The sequence below is a fragment of the Pinus tabuliformis genome, chromosome 1_2, assembly GCF_031772625.1.
Source record: "Pinus tabuliformis cultivar Carrire ecotype Pingquan chromosome 1_2, CPIR1, whole genome shotgun sequence".
In the NCBI taxonomy this organism is placed as follows: domain Eukaryota; kingdom Viridiplantae; phylum Streptophyta; class Pinopsida; order Pinales; family Pinaceae; genus Pinus; species Pinus tabuliformis.
This window is the reverse complement of record NC_142298.1, coordinates 737,536,791-737,550,339: the sequence shown is the minus strand read 5'-3', so window position 1 is coordinate 737,550,339 and position 13,549 is coordinate 737,536,791. Positions and strand designations below refer to the sequence as shown.

At 33.6% G+C, this 13,549-nt stretch overlaps 1 pseudogene; it reads left to right on the top strand.

The window, feature by feature from the left end:
* Nucleotides 1-9,004: 9,004 nt before the first annotated feature.
* On the top strand, nt 9,005-11,086 carry LOC149207879 (uncharacterized; annotated as a pseudogene).
* Nucleotides 11,087-13,549: the final 2,463 nt, after the last annotated feature.

The following is a 13,549-nucleotide window of genomic DNA, read 5'->3' as shown; positions in this document are numbered from 1 at the left end:
CCCTCTTTGATGACCTTGTTCTTTTGTCAAGTATGGTGTCTTGCTGAAGCTCATCAAGAAATTATGGAGAAAAATCTTGAAGCCTTTCCTTGCTAATGTAAAGCCAAACTTCATCACCTACTTGAAACTGATGATCCACACGATGCTTATCATGCCTTGCTTTATACATGCCTTGACTCTTTTCTAGTTGTTCTTGAACTTTTTGGTGAATCTACTGAATTTTCTGAATGAATTTCTTTGCTCTATCTATGTCACTATGTCCATCTAAAGCTACATCTTTCTCAAATATGAAATCCAAAGGTGATTTAGGAAAATAACCAAGGCATGCCTCAAAAGGTGAATTTAGAGTAGAAGAGTGTTTTTCTTGATTGTAAGCATGTTGAATATAATGCAACTGTTCATCCCACAACTTAGGACATTTGCTGCAATATCCTCTTAGCAAATGAATAACTTTCTTGTTAACTACTTCAGTTTGACCAAATGTTTGCAGATGGAAGGCTGTACTTTTCTTCAACTTGGTGTCCATCAAGTTCCATAAATTTGACCAAAACTTCCCAACAAATTGGGAATCATGATCGCTTACAATAGAAGTAGGTAATCCAAAATGAACCCATACATCTTGAAAGAAAAGTTGAGTTGTTTGTTCAATCTTTTTTTTTTTACAAGGCATTAATATGCACATTTTGTTGAACCTATCCACAACTACGAACAAATAATCATGGCCTTCTCTTGATAAAGGAAGACCTCCTACAAAATCCACAGAAACACTCTCCCATGGTCGTGAAGGCACTGGAAGTGGTGTGTACAATCCTAGTTTCCTATTATTAGGCTTACTGACTGCACACAATGAAAAACGTCTGATAAAACGTCACACACTTTCAAGCATACGAGGCCAGTAAAAATACCTCTGAAGATTTTCCACTGTTTTACTTACACCAAAATGTCCAACAATAAGAGAAGTGTGCGCTTCCCTTGTGGCATTTACTCTCTATCCTTGTGGAACACAAAGTTTTCCCAAATGATACAACATATTATCATGTACATGGTAGTCTAATTCCTCAACTTGGTGGCCTTGACTCAAGTTTGAATATACCTCTTGAAAGTCAGCATCATGTGCATATTGTTCAACATAACTTTCAGGAAAAACATAATGATTCTTGAGTAAAATGGCTACATTAACAACCGGTCTAGAAAGAATATGAACAACTCTGTTATAAATACATTTCTTGTACCTAATTACCAACTGGAATTGCTATAAGAATCCCATCCGATGAAGTGCCTTGATTGCTGCAATTTTGTTTGGGATTACAGATATTGAAAAGGTTGATGATCGATGTGAATAATTGTTTCTTTTTCCATTAAGTAATGCTTCCAATTCTTCACACTTTGCACCAATGCATAAATCTCTTTATCATATGTAGGATAGTTAACAATGACACCATTAAAAATATCATAATGAAATGAAATGGGATTACCATGCTATAAGAGAACTACACCCATGGTGTAGTCACTTGCATTTGTTTGTATTTCAAATGGTTATTTCAAATCCGACAATGGTAACACTAGGTCTGAACTGATCTTTCGTTTTAAAGCATCGAATTATTTTAGTTGTTTTCCTCCCCACTCGAAGACAACCTTCATGCCTGTCAAAGCATGTAGTGGAGCTACTATGGAAGAGAAATTGGCAATGAACTTCCTTCAATACTGTGCTGCTCCTAGAAAACTCCTTACTTCTGTGACTGATTTGGGTATTGGCCAATTCACAATGACCGAAACTTTAGAGGGGTCAATATTTAGCTGACCTCCTCCAACTATGTGGCCCAAATACATTAAGGAAGTTTTCATGAATTCACATTTAGACATCTTCAAGAATAACTGTTCTTTTTTCAAGACATCCAACACTTTCCTTACATGATTGACATGGTCTTCTCATGATTTGTTGAATATCAAAATATCATCTAAATATAAAATTACAAACTCATCAATAAAGGATATTAAAACATCATTCATAAATCTCATGAATGTAGCTAGAGGATTGAAAAGATCGAAAGGCATAACCAACCACTCAAACAATCCCTATTTGGTTTTAAAAGAAGTCTTCCAAATGTCCTTCTCAACTATTCTAACTTGATGATATCCACTTCTCAAGTCTAATTTAGTGAAATATTTTGAATTCTTCAACTAATCTAGCAAATCATCTATTCCAAGCAGTGGGTATCCATTCTTTATGGTAATTTAATTCAAAGCTCGATAATCTACACACATGCGTCAGGTTCCATCTTTCTTGGGTACCAAAAATATTGGTGAACCACATGGTGAAGTAGAGGGATGAATTACAACTTTATCTAACAATTCCTTGACTTGTTTCTTAATTTCTAAACTTTCCAGAATTGACATTCAATACATACTGATATTTGGGATTGGACAGTCTTGCTGTAGCTGAATTTCGTGTTGAATTCTCCTTTTTTGTGGCAATCCCTTTGGTTATTGAAAAATATCTCCATATTGATTGACCACATCAAACAATTCAGCTATCAGCTTCATGTCACAACCTACAAAGGATTCACACTCTATGTCATTCTTCTGCTTGATCATAAGGAGCATGAGATTCTTACTGGAATTGACCAGTCACTTCATTTACCCTGCACTTGCTAAAGACAGATTAAGCTTTATACGATGGGCTCTCACAATATACTCCCCTCCATCTTTGAACAAATTATATGTTTTCTCAAATATATGGAAAACATCTTTCGGATCATATAGATATGGGCTTCCCAACACAATTCTAGAAATATCCAGCAAAACTACATCTAATTTGACTTCATTTTATGAAATTAGCAGTAATAGGAAATCCTTGGTTATCCAACCCAACGAATACGGTTTATGATGAGGCACAGTTTCCAAATTCAACTTCTTGACCAGGTATGTAGAAATTAAATTTTCCTAGGATCCACTATCAAACAACGTATCAATCTTGATGTGTTTGGAAATAAGTTTGATATGGAACAACTCAATTCTGTTTCCTTTGTTTGAAGTGTTGTTGGAGTTATTTGTTGTGCTGGTGCTTGCCACAACTTCCTCTTTCCTTGTTTTTTCACAACTTTTCCTTTAGTGACTGTGGCTGCAATCTTTGTTTCATCACATGAGTCGGAACCCAAGCTTTGTTGTACAACATTGTTTGTCTTATGTTTCCCTTTATTATTAAATTTCTTTGGTATTAATTCAAGATGAAACTTCCAGCAATGCACTTCATCATGGCTCTCTTTGGAACAATTCTTGCACACAAGTTTCTCCCCTTATTTCTTAATAGAAGCATTTTTCCTCTACTTTCCTTTAGATTTATTTCCTTTTTCACCACTCTAGAATGGCTTCTTCTTACCTTCTTCTTGTACATTTTTCCCTCTTGCTTCGAGGTGTGTAGCTTGAACACAGACCTCATCAAGATTCATGGGATTAAACATAAGAATGGTGTGTTGAAGATAGCTATGCAAACCACTTATGTATTTCAGCAAAGTATCTTGTGACTGCAAGTCTACTCCGAGAATATCCTGTGATTTATATTAAACCTCCTATGTCTTTCAACAAAGTATTTGAGCGATCACCCGGGTTATGTGAGATATCATCGAGAATACACGAATTATCATCGATGGATACGTGACCTATCACAGAAAATGTGACATATCATAAGTGAGTAACGAGTCCGCATATCTGGTAATCTCTCGAGTTATTTGAGCAATCACCCAGGTTATGCGAGCTATCATAAAGAATAAGCGAATTATCATTGATGGATACGTGACCTATCACAAAAAACGTTACATACCACCCAATGCGCAAATCATTAGTAAATACATGAGTTATCACCCCAAGTATGCTTATCATTACGCTGATATGAGAGTTTTCTCTAATATAATTTTCTATATATATTTACCACATTCATGGTTATGAAGGCGGCTGACGAGCGAAATTTTGAACATTGCTAGCGAAGCAAATGGCGATGTAGCTACTTAGATTCAACATCAGCATTAGATCCATCTATTGTGTATGCCAGGCGAATGCACAACTTTGATACATATCAAATTTTGTAATTGTTTTAACTTGTACATTGAATGTGCGTGAATTTATAGTAGCTATGTGCAAACGACATTGTTTTAAATTTCTTCCCCTCATTCTCTATCTTCACACCCATTCGAATATGCCATGGAGTGACTTGCAATCTCTAAGATTTTTTTGAGTCAATCCCAACTTGTTGAAGAGCTCTCATCTGCAACATTATTTAAATGATCGGTTTTCTCTGAATTTAAAACTTTTCTCGACAGACTCTGAATTGATTTTCATATTAAGACAATCTTTGCCACAGTGCGGCATTGGACCACTGTTGTTGAAATGTGGCATTAGACCATGAGATAATATTTTTCACAGTGTGACCATGGTAATTGACCATGGTTGAAAATGATTGATTTTCATATTGAGAAAATCTTTCTCACAACACAACGTTGGACCATGGTTGACCATGGTGGATATTCATAATGAGACAATCTTTGACACAACATGGTGTTGGACCATGGCACACCGTAATTGACCATGGTAGACCATGTTTGACCAATGTTGACCATGGTTAAGAATGGTTGACCATAGTTGACCATGATTGCTTTCCATACTGAGAAAATCTTTGTCACAAACCCATATTGGGATTATTATAAACCTAAGAGATTAATAAGCTCAAGGGATTAATGCTAGCAACCAAAGGGATTAATAAAACTAAGGAATTTATAATATAAACCCAATTGATTATAAACCCAAGGGATTTATATTAAACCCTAGGAATACTATTATAAACTTTATCAATAATATTATACCCTATGAATATGAACTCTTGGATTAATAAACCCAAATCATTAATAAAATCAAGGGATTAAAACTAAAAACCTAAGGTAATATTATTAAACCCAAGGGATTAATGTTGTAAACTAAAGATATATAAACCCTAAGATAAATATTTTAAACCCTAAAACAAACTTGTTTGATCATGGTTGACCATGTTTAATTTTCATATTGAGACAATCTTTGCCACAATGCGACGTTGGATCATGGTTGACCATGTTTGACCATGATTTAGAAAGGTCATAATTCAGAAAGGTGGTTGACCATGTTCGAGCATGATTTGACCATGATTCAGAAATTGAAACATGGTTTGACCATGATTTATAAATTGACCATGATTTGACCATGAATTAATTGAAACATGGTTGAACATGTTTGACCATTATTTAGAAAGATTCAGTTAGAACGACTGGAATACGTGAAGGTATCCGCTCGAAAGAAAGGTCATATTCAACCAATATTTGTCACAATTCGATGTTGGACCATGGTTGTCACATGTGATGTTAGACCATTACACAATATTTGACACAACGTGACCATGGTTATTCACCATGGTTGGTTTTCATATTGAGACAATCTTTGTCACAATGCGGCGTTAGACCATGGTTGAAAATAACTAATGATGTTTGACGATGGTTGATGATGATTGAGAATATTTGTCACAATGCAACGTTGGACCCTGGTTGATGATGATTAACGATGGTTCACCATGACTGATTTTCATATTGAGACAATCTTTGTCACATTGCGACGTTGGACCGTGGTTGACCATGGTAGATTTTCATATTGAGATAATCTTTGTCACAATGCGATTGGACTGTGGTTGACCATGGTTGATTTTCATATTGGGACAATCTATGTTATAATGAGACATTGGACCATGGTTGACCATAGTTGACCATGGTTTTTGAAATGTGACGTCAGTCCATGAGATAATATTTTTCATAAAGTGACCATGCTTATTAACCATGGTTGACCATGATCGACCATGATTCATTTTTTTATTGAGAAAAATATGACGTTGGACCTTGGTTGACAATGATTCATATTCATATTGAGACAATCTTTGTCACAATGTGGCATTAGACATTAATAAACGCAACAGATTAATAAACCTAATGAATTTATATTAAACCCAATGGATTATAAACCCAAGATATTTGTATTAAACCCCAGGAATAATATTATAAACCCTATATATAATATTATACCCTAGGAATATGAACCCTTAGACTAATAAACCCAAGGGATTTATACTACAAACCCAAGGCACTAACAAACTTAAGGGATTAATATTGTAAACCCAAGTTATATGAACTCTAAGATAAATATTATAAATCCTAAAACAAACATGGTTTACCATGGTTGATTCTCATATTGAGACAATATTTGTCACAATGTGACATTGGACTATTGTTGACCATGGTTTACCATGATTGATTTTCATATTGAAATAATCTTTCTCACAATGCGATATTGGACCCTGGTTTACCATGGTTGATTTTCATAATGAGACAATATTTGTCAAAATGTGACGTTGGACCAAGGTTGACCACGTTTGTCACAATGTGATGTTGGATAATGAGACAATCTTTGACATAATGTGACCATGGTTGTTTTTCATATTGAGACAATCTTTGCCACAATGCGACGCTGGACCATGGTTGAAAATGGTTGATGATCATTGACTGTCATTCACCATGGTTGATGAAGGTTCACATATGTTTGTTGTTCATATTGAGTCAATATTTGTCACAATGCGATGTTGGACCATGGTTGATCATGACTGACCATGATTGACCATCGTTGATTTTCATATTGATGAAGATAGACCATGGTTGACCATGATTGTTTTAAGATTGAGATAATATTTGTCACAATGAGACAATATTTATTACAATGAGATGTTGGACCATGGTTGACCATGATTATAAACCCAAAGGATTTATATTAAACCCTAGGATTAATATTATAAACCCTATGATTAATATTATACCCTAGGAATATGAACCCTTAGATTCATAAACCTAAGGAGAGACTAATAAATCCAAGGGTTTAACAGTAAAACCCAAGGGATCAATGTTATGAACCCAAGGTATATTAACCTTCAGATAAATAATATAAACCTTAAAATCAGCATCGTTGACTATCGTTGACAATGGTTTACTTACAACCCAAATTCCTAGGTTTAAATTATTAATTATTAATAATTAATAACTAATCAATTACCTATTATTATTATTATTAATTACTAATAATAATTAATTATGATTTATTATTATTAATAATTAATTATTATTAATAATAATTAATTATGGTTTATTATCTATCTATCTATATATATATATATAGATAGTAAACCATAATTAATTTTATATATATCTATATATATATATATATATAATTAATTATGGAATATCACTTCATTTGATTTGGCACTTATTTGTGGGTGAGGGAATATCTTATAAAGTTGAATGAAATTTGGGGACTATAGTGTATTAAGATGTATAATTAATATAGGGTTAAGATTAATATATATGGTGTAATCGGGTAAGTGGTCCATTCCAACTACTACTATAACTCCTATGTAAATCACAAACCACAACAAGAAGCCCAAAGATAAAGATAGAAAATTTTATCTTCCAACATCATACTTCATTTACAAAGTATAAGAAGATGACCAATTAAACTACCCATATTATTATATATAATCATTGGAAATAAAAAACATATATAAATAGTTTTAATATCTTAATATAAAAACCATATATATATATATATATATTTATAGTTTTTAATAATATATAAAATAAAATATAACTAAAATATATTTCAATATTATTTATAAATAAAATATTAATATGAAAAATAATTATTAAAAAGAATCTTTATATAGTATTCAAAAAAAAACTTGATGGATGTATATATTCCAAAATATCTATGGGTTTGAACATTTTTTTAATAGTAGAAATATATTCAAACTCTTGACAAATTAAAATTCTGGAACTTGACATCTATAATGTAAATTTAAAAAAATCCCAATACCCTCAAAACCATTCTTTTCTCACTAAATCTTAACTTATTTAGACTACATTTATATAACAATATCTCAACTTGAAAAACATAAGTCCACCTTTATTTTCTTGGTTTTCTTGAGATGCTTTTAGCATGATGGAAGCCCCGTGGTTAGATACTCTTCAATTTCAAAGAATTTTTCCTGAAAGGAAAGTCCATCCTGTTAAAAATACAAGTTATATATAACTCAGACGATAGATATTGATGAAGGACTTATGAACTTTAGGGAGTTACATCTAATTGTAATTTGTGTCTGAATTGAGATTTAGAGTAAAGTTATAAATAACTCTGATGACAGATATTGATGAAACAATTTTGAATTTTGGGGAGTTACATCTAATTACGTCGAAGGCATTTTTCACTACATGCTTGGGGTGAGAAAAAACTGTTCACCCCATCCAATCCTGTTGCTTCATTTTCGTCATCTTCCAGCCAATTAAAATCTTAGACATGGAAAATTCATGAGCTCGACAATCCACTGTCGGGATCGACGTACGTACAAGTTCAATCACCGCGATCTCGGTTCAATCCACTATTGGATTGACGTATGTAGATGTTCAATTATTAGTCAAATAAGGTGTTGACGTCACTGAGGGTCTACAAATTAACATAGTTTGGTGTAATTACTTGCAAGTGATGCCACTGCTACTCCTGGTTCTCATGGTTTGTGAAGTGTGAGGAATTGCAGCAACATGAATGGCTTCTTGGGGTAATTTATTTGTAGGTTTGGTTTGCATGAAAGGCTTATGTAGCTTTAAATATGATGAAAGAAAAATAGGACGATATATTTCTTTCATAGATGGATCCGATAAATGAGGTTTCTCAGGGCATAAAGGCTCTCTATAGAGGAACATATGTCGTTGTGGTCACTAGGTAAAATACTAATGTCTAATCTACCGGAAAAATTCCCACATTTATTGTAATTAAGAGTAGTATTACAATGGAAGTGGCAATTGTTATGTGTGATAAACAAGAGTAATAGTGCTGTAAATGTTGCTTTTTAGAGCACATCGGCAGAGTAGGGTATCAATAGCTTTGCTCCTACTACATGGTTTCTATGGCACGTTCAAAAAGTTGGAAATGCGCTCTACTGTTATTGTTGCCTCTTTTGATGAATTTAGGAGGTGAATGCAATTGTTGCCTCTTTTGATGAATTTAGGAGGTGAATGCAACACCTTCCGTTTGACCTCACAATGTGTTTTGTTGGCAGGAGGCCCTAGCCAATAGTCGATCTCAATGAACAGGTCATAGCTAAGTGCTCTTTTCCGCTTGAGGGCTTCCTTGGGATTGAGGAGAAAGGAGTGGCCTAAGAAGGTCAATATCTGCCAAGTATGGAAAGGGATTACATGTAGGGAAGGGCATGTTATATCTATAAGCTTGTCTAGATTCAAAAGGACAGTAATAGGGTCACGAAATCCACAATTTATTGTCGATGGTTTGTAGAATCTTCCATTTTTGGAGACCTTCAATACTTCTCACTTTCTCTTTCCTGGCTCCATACCAGTACGGTTTGGATAACTCAGTGCATTAAAGACTCTAGATCTCAGCACAACCACGTTCAATGGTGGTCTTCCTATTTCACTTGGTAGTTTATACAATTTGAATGTTCTAATGTTGTCATGGAACAATATCACAGGACCCATTCCTCCAATGCTTGGGTGGCTATCCAGTTTGACAACTATGAATTTGTCATCCAATAATTTGACCTACATATACCTAGTAATTTATCAAATTTGGAAAATCTGACTTATCTCGATATTTTTGCAAATAACTTGCAAGGTCCAATTCCTGAGAGTGTTGGAGTTCTGTCAAGTTTGACACAACTGAAGTTGGACAATAACTATTTCAGTGGTTTGATTCCAAGTTAGTTGGGAAATCCCTCTTCATTGAAGAACCTTGATCTGGGTTCCAATTAACTCTCTGGTCCTATTCCAAGTGACTTGGGGAGACTTATCAATTTGAGTAATTTGGTTCTTGCAAACAATTTTCTCAATGGCGTTATTCCCGATGACATTTTCAAATGTATTTCACTCCGAGCACTTAATTTGGCTCATAACAAATTGTCTAGAAATTTGTCCACATCTCTTGGTTCACTGATTAACCTTCTTTCTTTAAACCCTTCATAAAACAATTTGACACAACCATTGCCAATTTCTATCTCAAGTTTGGTCAATATCACAGATATCAATCTATCTCATAATCTATTTTATTATTCCTTGCCATATGGACTTACAAGGCTCCCTCAATTAGTTGTGATAGATCTATCATATAACTACTTCAAGAAAAGAATACCTACCTTTCCCCTTTCCACACAAGTGGTCAATGTAGAAAATTGTTTACAGGGAACAACAAAGCAACAAACGCTTTTCGAGTGCGCATTATTCTATGCTACAAGGGGTCTATCTTTCCCTGTGTTAGGGCCTACAAGTGCTCCAGTTTTCCCTCCAACTCCATTGGAGAGCCCTTCTACAAAAATCACACGACTAGGACCAATATTAGGAGGGGTGTTTAATGGCTTGGGCCTTGTCCTACTTGTCATCATGTTTGTTTTCTTTGTCCTTAAACATGAGATAAGGGTTGTTGTTGGACAAACAGAAAGAGACATAAATCCTGTAGTTCGCAGAGGAGGCCAATCATTAGTTGGAATTTTAGTTAGTTTTTCAAGCCTCGAAGAGTATTTTTCTTATGAGTAGTTGCTTTAGGATACAAAAGAGTTTAATGCTTCTAATCTCATAAAACATGGCCACTCAGGAGGTCTCTATCAAGGGTTGTTGGAAGGTGGTGTTCCTATTGTTTTAAAAAGGATTTATATAAAATAATTCAGAAGAGATGGATATCTTGCAGAGTTAGATATATTTGGGAGGGATTCACACACAAGGTTAGTGCCTCTTTTAGGTCATTATTTGGAATGTGAAGATGACAGCTTCTTGTGTATAAATACATGGCAAACGAACATCTTTCTTATGCCCTTTACAAAAAGGGCAGCTCACCTGAAGATACTTTACAGTCACTAGATTGGATAACTTGTCTCAAGATAGAAATTGGAGCAGCTGAAGGTCTTTCATTTCTCCATCACGAGTGCTCACCACCCCTTGTTCACAGGTTTTTTTCCACTTGTTCACAATCTTAATTGGAGGATAAAATGCTTGTAATTGGTACTGATATTTTCTGTTGTTTCGAAGATTCTCAATATTTTCTCTGCTATGCCTGTTAAATAATAAATTTGGAAAGCAATTTGTGTCATTTTATTCCTAAAACTATATCATGTGTGTGAGTTTAGTACATTCCCAAATCTTCAATTTACATTATTGCAACTATGTCCATTTATTTGAATGCGGCCTATGGGACAATATCAGTTGTTTTTACTTGTTCTAGAATTCCTTCTTGTTCCCTTTTTTTCATATCTTTAATTGCAGTGCAAGTTACCATTCTTTTTTATCTCTGAGGTAGAATATTATGCCACAGATTATTGTGCTTGAAAAAAAATGATAATCGTTGTTCTTTTCTATTCAATATTAGTACATGCGACCTTTATCTGATTTCTCAAGTATTGAGACAACATTGAAATCCACATAATTCTAGTATTTGCCAATAGTTTTAGTTTAGTTTTTGATGTACATTCCCTGGATTTGCCAATCATAAGAGACCAAAACATATGAGTAATATACCATGCATACATGTTATTTTTTTTACAGGATTCTTAGAGAATTCGACAGGATAAAATATTATGTATTGTGAGAAAGGGCCCTCCAATACTAACAATCATGGAATTCTTTTTTGAATAATCTTGCAACTAATCCTGTGTTGGAACTTTTATTTCTTTAGAGAAGATCCCTTGAAAACCAAAAAAATGTGCTTGTTGATTATCTTTTCTATCGTTGATGTATTCAATTTTCATGGTCAAGATTTGCATAGAGGAATCATATCTTATGAATGTCAATTATTGTTAGTGAGAAGAGTTTATCATAACTATTAAAACTTAAATGTATGACAAGGTGCAATTAAATTTTGGGATTCATGTCTGTCAAAACTAAGGATTTTTTATTTTTTTAATTTTTTTTAATTTAATTTAATTTAATTTAATTTAATTAATTAATTTATTTTTTTAATTTAATTTAATTTAATTTATTAATTTATTTATTTTATTTTATTTTTTATTTTTTATTATTTATTTATTTTTTATTTTTATTTATTTATTTTATTTATTTATTTTTTTATTTATTATTATTTTTTTTATGCAGATAGAGATTATATTTATGCAGGATTATGTTATACACACAACTATTACTTGTATTTTGTAGTGTTTAATATTGAAATTTTGACCCTTTAGCTTATATTACAAAAGTGAAACATTTCTTCTTTGTGTACATTGACAGAAGCTAGAGTTGCCAAACAACAAATGATTAGTTATAATGTTGATCCAAAACCCCACATTATGCATGTTTTAGAACCCAACTCTTTACTTTTTAGTCTTCAATGCTGGGTATAATTGTTGTGAAGATGATCATCCTCAAGGACTACTATTTTCCTTGAGAAGAAAGACATATAATGTAGCATAAGATCCCCCCCTTCTTCTCTCTTCTTTTCTTCACTGTAGTCTCACAGTCCTGGTTGCTTCACACAAATAATTTTTTAGGACAGATTGTATCATTTACTTTTCTTCTCCCACCTAAATCTTTAGTTGATCATGAACCTAGATATTAATGTCATGGAATTCCTTCACTAAATATTCCTTATTTCTTGATGCATCAATTCCTTGGTGGGTTCCGCCAAATGACCCCCCACAAAAGACTTATGGGTTTCTTGATATCCTAAGGCAAATATTAGGACATGAATACGTTAAGTGTTTGTAGACAAAACATTATCTACATGTGAAGGAAACTTGTTCATAGTCTAGTTTCCATATTTCTTTGATAATCCATATGTGAAATCCACTTTGAAGAATATATTGACATAGGTTGTGATATGCATTTTTAGAGTTTTAGGAGATCCATAAAGGTTTTTTTCCCAAGTATTTTTAATGGAGGCCAAAACTGCAAGTGTTTAGAATTGTAAAGGTAGCTTACAAATATGAACCAAATTATTGGAGTCAATGAGTTTGCAAATGAATTCAAGGTAGTGGTACTCATGCATAAGTTGAAAAACCCCAAAGATCAATACATGAAGTGAAGAATATGATCCTTGCCTTCAATAGAGTTAAACTTCACCATGAAGAACCCATAAGCACATGGGTAAATGTAGGATTCTTCCTAAATAAGTGGTTTCCACACATGTGAAGCCCAATGACGTAGGTTCAAGTGTTGAAGTGAAGGCCATTGGAGTGATACGTCAAATGATGGGAGGTATCCTTCTCAACTATGAAGTCATTATAGGGATGCGATTGAGATGCATCAACACTTCTAACAGTGGGTAGAGCCTTATTAGAAGATTTTCCTAAGCTTGCTAGATGGGAGACTTCTATGAAGGTTGATTAACCTACAAAATGGGTGGAGAAGCTTCAAAATATTCTTAGGCAACAACTCATCCCCTATACTAAGATGTTGAACAACGTTCAAAAGTAGAGCAATTGATTTCTTCAAAGGAGTAGCTACTT